The following is a 7619-nucleotide window of genomic DNA, read 5'->3' as shown; positions in this document are numbered from 1 at the left end:
GGTGTCAATTCGTGCGCAGACCGAGAGAGACCCCGAGAGAGGGAGAGAGAGAGAGAGGAGGAGGAGGAGGAACAGGAGGAGGAGGAGGAGCAGGAGGAGCAGGAGGAGGAGGGAAAAAAAGGTCACAAGAATAGATCTCTTAAGAAATGATAAAGTTATTTAACCATCTGTCATAATATGGTAGCAATGTAGGGGAATTAAAAAATTTCAGTCTGTGTATAGTTTTCAAATTTACTATTTTGAGCTAAACTCAAAGTGAAACTGCATATCATTTCGATAGGTACGGCTTTAAAATTTCTAATATAGACTTCATAAAAGACAAAGTAGTCTGTTTTCTTGTTGATAAAATATTATGCAACACATTAAAAGACAAGTTTCTGAGTACTTTAATATGGGAAATAGCCTAGGACCTAGAAAAAATTAGCCCTAAATGCTACAGCCATTCCTGGATTGACATGCCATTGTGATTCTTGAAAACTTCTTACCTGATACTAATAATTTTAAGCAAAGAAAAAGAAAATCTTCCTTTTTTTATTGTGCTTCACTTTGAAGATAAGTTGGATGTAACTTAAAATTGGAGAAAGTCAATCAGACTCCTCAGTCTGTGTAGTAGAATATAGATAAGTATGTGAATGTTAAAACCATTTGGTTTACTTAGAAATATCATTTTAATCAAATTATACATTTTTATATGTTCTTTTATGCTATGCTGTTAAAATTGAACCAATCATATTGATTGTAGTATCAGATTTTGAATCCAGTGCCTTTCACATGTGAGGCAGGTAATCTACCACTGACCTACATTTCTAGTCTCACACTAAAGTTTTTTTCTACAAGGTTAAAAGACTTTGGAAACAGTAAGAGCCCTACAAGGAAGACGATGAGATGTCAAAGAATTGAATAAAAATATTTTGTGTATATAGAGGGTCTCACATAGGGAATATACAAATTAAACCTTTTCACCTTCATTTTGGATGGTGTTTTTTTATCCAATTGGAAAAGTACAGATAAGATAAGCAATGAAACTGGGACTCAAGATAAGGAGATTTAAAAGTATGGTACAGTCTGCTCTTCCAGAGGCACCAGGTTCAATTCCCAGCAATTACATGGTAGCTTACAACTGTCTGTAACTCCAGCTCAGAGGATATGGCCCCTTACCTAGACATACACATAAGCAAACCATCAATGACTGTAAAAATAAAAATGGTACAGTCTCCTGGAGGAGCGGCAGGACAGGGGGCTGAATTAGTAACTTTTCTCATTGTCATAACTAAATACCTAACAGGAAACAATGCAAGGGACGAAGGATTGATATTGTGTCTGAGGCGATGTGGTCCGTTGTATGGCATGGTATCGAGTGACTGTGTCGAGCATGACTCGACTGCTTGCTCTCACCTCTGCAGATCAGGAGGCAGAATTGGACAAGGAAATGGCTAGGCTGGAATCTCTCAAAGCCGTGTCCAGGAATTAATTTCCTTCAGTTTCTTCCTTCTAAAGGTCCCACAGCCTCCTAGAACAGTGCCATCACCTAGGGACCAATTTAAACATGTGAGCCTACAGGGGACATTGTATATCCAAATCATGGGTGTGACATATATAGTGTCTTAGTTTAGTTACCTCTCTACTACTGTGATGAGACACTATGAGCAACTAATGAAAAAGTTTACTGGGATCTTACAGGTTCAGAAGGTGTGTCCATAACCATCACGGCAGGGAGCATGGCAGCAGGCAGGCAGGCACTGAGAGCCATAGGATGAGGATAAGTGATCCTTATTTATGTATAGACACAATATATTATTAGTGCCATAAAAGGACTTGAAAGGAACAACAAACTCCACTTTATATTCATTAAGCATTCAAAACTTGATCTTTGAGTTCTATTCATTTCAGTCAACATTCAAAGAAAACTTATGAGTAACTTCAAAACTTAGTCCTGTAATTTATATAGGTAGATAAAGGACTGTGAAGAGAGAAAATTAAAAGAGTCAAGACCAAGTGGAAATAAAGAAGCATTGTAAAAATATTGCTTAAAAAATAACACTAGTTCAAGAAAGACATAGATAGGTAGACAATGGGACAAGAGAAAGTCAAGAAAACACGGAAAAATACAATGGTTGAGATAACATTCTTAACATAAGGGAGAGAAAAATTAGCTTACACACGAAAGAACATGATTTGGCGTGATACTTTACACTGCATTTAAAGAGGAAAAGAAAAACAACCTTCCTCTTCAATTGACTGATGATCTAAGTTTGAAAGGGAAAACTCTAAAGCCTTTATGGAAGAAAATACAGGAATTTATCTCTGTGATTTTATTTGAGGAGACCCCAGCTGTGCCTAAAACATAAAGAAGAAAAGTTAATGTACTCCTCAATATCCAAATATAAACTTTCTACTTAATGAAGAACTCCACAGGCAAAGAGCATGTGGGTGTAGAAAGGAAGACCTTTGTAATGTGAAAACTGACAGGTGATCATTGCACTGGATACACGCTGGACCAATGCATCGATATGCTGCTATCAATCAAATGAATCAGAAAATCTGTGAACCCGATAAAACATGAACGGAATATAGACACGGAGTTTCACAAATGCATGGGGGTGAGAAACGAAGAATACAAATATGAACAGATGCTCCCCAATAGTCATTCAAAATAGAATATCAGACCCTCAAAAATGCTGGATACAGGATGATGACCCCTTTTTGAGTAGTAATTTGACGATATTTAGTAAAATTAAACATTTGGGAACTATGATCCAACCACCCTTCTCCTGGTATGCACCAAGAGAAATGTGATGATCTATTACCTCCTCTCTTTGTGTGCACCCCAGAGAAAAATATATAATCCAACTACCCTACCTTGTATGTACCCCCCAAAAATGCTACAACCCCACTCATGGTATGCACCCAGAAAACTGCTTCTCATCACTGGAAGACCTGTTTATTATAGTGATAACTTTGGAACTTTGGCTTATTTTAAAAACATAAAAATATTTTAAGAATATATTTTCATTTTAATCCCAGGTGTGGGAATATGAGGCTGCTTTGGACTGCAGCAGCTGGCTATGATTTGCCATGTGGTTTACCAGAGGTGTGGGCTTGCCAACTACAGATAGTTTCTGCAATTGTGTGATGTTTGGAATTCTGGGAACTTTTCAGAGGGTATATAAATGCTAGGGCTCTGAGATGGACTCTGATAGGGAGTGATGGTTGGTCATTCAGGGGGTTTGGTTATGGCTTCTTAGAAGTCATGTTCAAAGAAGAAAAAAGAAGGAAAGAAATTAGATTCAAGGATCTTTGTCTCTCGATCCCCTCTGTCCTCCTTTCTCTCTTATCTAGTGATGGGAGTGAAATGGAGGGTGAGCAGAATAAAGGGTGGGAAAAAGAAGAACCCACAAAGTAGTAAAGATCAGGTACAGTTTACACTGCAGTGCTGCTTCTTATCCCAGGGTTAGAGACATCTCTATGTTGTCATCAGTAGAAGGATGTAAACCGTGAGACCTAGATTCATTCAAGCCCTAGCCTTCCAGGAGGCCCTCAATAAAAATCAAATATATCTTCTACCATGCTTGGATTCTGAGAAAATTGAGGAATAATAATAAGAAAGTTGCTAGGCATTGGTGGACCATACCTTTAACCTCAGCATTTTGAGAAGCAAAGACAGGTGGATCTCTGTGAGTTCAAAGCCAGCCTAGACTACAACTCAAGTTCCAGGACAGCCAGGGCTGTTGAACAGAGAAACCCTGTGTCAAAAAAACCAAGCAACCAACCAACCAACCAACCAACCAACCAAAAACAAACCTCCACCACCACCACCACTAACAACAACAACAACAACAACAACAACAACAACAACCAACCAACCAACCATCCTAAACCTCCAAAACAAAACTAAAACAAGGATGGACAGTCTAAGTGGTACATTCATTACTGATGGCAACATTCTGGAGATGTTTGAGGGAGGAAAGGGGCTAACTGAAAAAAAGAAGGTAGCACCTCCATGCTGTGCCCAGTACCCTGGTGAATTTCACACCTGAGTAGGGGAAAGTGGGTATTCTGCAGGCAACCAGAGCCCCTGAGAAGGGACCAGCAAGTCCAAGTATTCTCAAACTGACCCATCAAGAAGTCACACTTTCTCCCAGAATCATAATGAAAGACACTTAGGAAAAAGCTCTTCAGAGGAAGGTGGAGTCGGGTGTGAGATTAAAGTGTCATGTTGGTGGGAAAAAATGAGAAAATACAACTTGTAGTTTACTATCACATGCAAATCAAAAGCTACACATAGAAAACAATTGAATACTAGGAATTTTTTTTAAGGATATACACTTAAGAAAATACATAGATTGTAGGTTTGAAAAGAAGAAATTTCATGCACTGTGAGCTTAGTTATGTCTATGGAGACTCAGGTATATTTATTTGTTTAAATAAAAGGATTTACACAAATAAAGAGAAGCTCTGATTAGGAGTGATGGCAGTGGACAAAACCTGTCTTTACCAAGAAAACACCAAGCATTCAGAAACCACGGCACAGCAATGTTTTAATATATATGACCAGAAACACCAGACAAGGAAAAAAAAAAACAGCAATATAGTCAGATTTCCATTATGGAAAAGGTATTTGGGTACTTTCTAATGCCTAGAACCTTTTGAACAATGGTTCGTTTTCTGTTTATAAAAATCAAAGTTCAACGGGGGCTTTCCCTTGACTGGAAGAGTTAGCTTTTGGTCAAGCTGGGGAAGCAAACGGAAACTACACTCACAGCCTTGGAGTCCTTTGAACTTCAGGTTATACTTTTCCGGGCGCACTCTTCAGCTAGCTCTCCTCTGCCATTTTTCACTAGTGATGGAGATGCTAAGTCAGTTCCTTTACTAGAACTAAAACAGGAAAACAACCGGCTTTTCTATTTGTGTTGCATTATCATAAAAGAAATCTACTAGCAAACTGTACCTCCCTTCGTGGACCTGAGTTAGGGATCCAGCCAGGGCGGGGCGGGTTAGACATGGCTTAGGACATGGCTGAGCCCAAGGCTGTCGCGGGGCTGCTAAACTGCACAGAATGCGGCTTGCAAAGTCCCTCTCTGCCCCATGGTGACAGATGGTCTTTCTTCTGCCTGTGTGTGAAGGGGGTGGGGACTGGCCATAACAATAAGCAGCAGTAGCCACTTGACAGCTCCCCGCTGCCAGGAATTTGCATGAAGGGCATTTGCTGCCATCTGGAGAACTTCAGCTCATTGAGGAAGAACCGGTGTCTCCGCCTGCATGCTCCCTAGTGGGTGTTGGGATCTGGGATCTGGACTCCCAGGGAAAGCAGATAGCAAGAAGCACATCTCTGGTGAGGCTTCTGCTGCACTGAGGAAGTGGGACTGGACCCTCATGCTGGGCTGGGCAGAGGATGTGCCCACAGGTCTGACACTTCAGAATGATCCAGGTCAGCCACGGTGTAGCCTTTGCAATATGGGTTTGTTTATCCACCAGTAGTTGGTGGGGGACATGTGGACTAGAAAAGAGAAAACCTAAACGTGTACCCCGTTTCCCATGACCTCCGGAGCAGAGTTCAGCGAGGCAAAAGGCTGACCATACACCCTAGGGACCCTTTTCTCAGACCACAGTGCTGTGCATTATGAACACATGTGCAACCCATTTAATTAAACACATAACAGCTGCTGAGATGTTTGCGCGTTTAAAAAGCAAAACGTATTCTCAGCGCATTAAAAAAATAAGTTTTATATTCGAAATACCAATGTGGAACCATGTGGTTTCGTTTTCTCTAAAAAAAAAATAAAAATTTCTCCAAAATATGTCCAGAGGATATTTAAAATTTACTGGGATCAAAAAGGCAGCTTTAATGAAATAACATTTTGTTGGGAGAATGCATCCTATAGCTAAAAAGAATTAACATCAGCAGTCAAGGGGTTATATTTAATAGATAATCCTAAAGCTTTTAAACTCTCTAATCTTCAAGAATCTCCAGCATTAAAGAAACCAAAACAAAAAAAAAAACAAAACAAAAATAACAGCAACAAAACAAACAAGCAAAACACAATAAAGTTCCACATGGGAGAAGCAAGACATGATCTTATGTGTATTAATTATGGGCTAATGAAATAAATGAGATTAAATCTCTGTTTACTGATGTTGTGCTGGGATTTTCAGGGTGGAAACTGTATTATTTCTTTTATTACCTCAGCTGCTAACCCAAATCCACTATGAAGGAGGAGCCTGTTTTCAGCCCGAGTAGTTACAAGGAACATAGATTAATGCTGACAAAGGACAAACCTAAGCCCAAAGAGGTATTTGGAAGTGGCACCTGAAATCTAGTTTACTATCAAAATGAGATCAGCAAGTTCTCAGTAGCTGCCGTTTCTGGTCCTCATCCAGACAACCCAAATGCATTTGTACCCCATTCTCTGAAACGATAATTTCTGAGTTTAGGATAGTTCAGGTTTATGAGAGGGAGGCCTAGTGTTTGGATGAGCAGACAGACAGAGGCACCTAGGGTATGCCATTTAAGACTCAATCTGGTGCAAGAATGAGTCAAACTGTAACTTTCATTGAACTCCTTGAATTGGACATTCTATAGAGGTCACCAAAGGCTTAGCAACCTAATTACTTACTGAATCTAAATTTATTAGTTGAATGGTTACCATGGGAACCATTTTCAAACCATATTGCTACTCAAGTGTATGCACAGAGTTACGGTGCTAGTTAACCAAATATATTTATGAGCCTTCACTCTGCAAAGATCTTATGTGGCAGAAAGGGACACCCATTTCTTCCCAGAAAAGAAAGAAAAGGTAATGTCTAAATCCTGGCAACAGTTAATCCATGGGAAAAAATAGTATTTGTATTTATTTCTTCCTCTCGGAAATATGTTGACAGACTGTTCTCGAAAATTATTACTTTGTTCTGAATAATTTCATAAATTTTTAAAATAACTTTTCAGGGTTCTTCTTCCAGTGTTTGAGTCCCTTAAAGAAGAAGCACAGATCTTTCTCCTGTCCCCCAGCCCTTTCAGATTCACGACTGAACGTTTTTACATTCAGTAGGGGGAAAAACATGAACCTATTATTGTAATGATCATATACCCCATGCTCTCATACACAGGTAATAAATACAGAAATCAAGGATATAATGCTGGTAGTCACCGTTATGTGCTTTCCCAGTTTGAAAGATTTTACACACTCATAGAAATGTTTTTCTTTCTGCCTCACTGGGCTGCACTTTTTCACTGATGTCTGAGGAAGACGAAGAGGGCAATGAAATATATCTCTTGAGCCAAGAAACTAGGGAAAAAAAATCATAATTTTAAGAAAAAACTAAGAAATGGTGGCAGTTTTTAAATAGATTACATTTCATCTGACTGCTCTTAATTACAGCCACCCGCCCACAAGCTGTTGCAAAGGTCCCTGGAGACGACTTTCAAGCTATTTATGAACTCTTCAGAGGAGAAGCTATGAGAATGTCTTTTTCATGCTATTCTCTTTAAACTTTCATTTTCAATAGCCCACAATTAGCTCCCTGGAATGAGGATGTATATTGGGCTAAATATGCAGGGGTCATAATTTTCTGACCTACTTCCTTCTTCATGTCCAAATAATGTGGAAGGAATTCATTCCAGA

Source organism: Grammomys surdaster, unplaced genomic scaffold, assembly GCF_004785775.1.
Source record: "Grammomys surdaster isolate TR1022 unplaced genomic scaffold, NIH_TR_1.0 190, whole genome shotgun sequence".
NCBI classification, from domain to species: Eukaryota; Metazoa; Chordata; class Mammalia; order Rodentia; family Muridae; genus Grammomys; species Grammomys surdaster.
Note: the sequence above shows the minus strand (reverse complement) of the source record.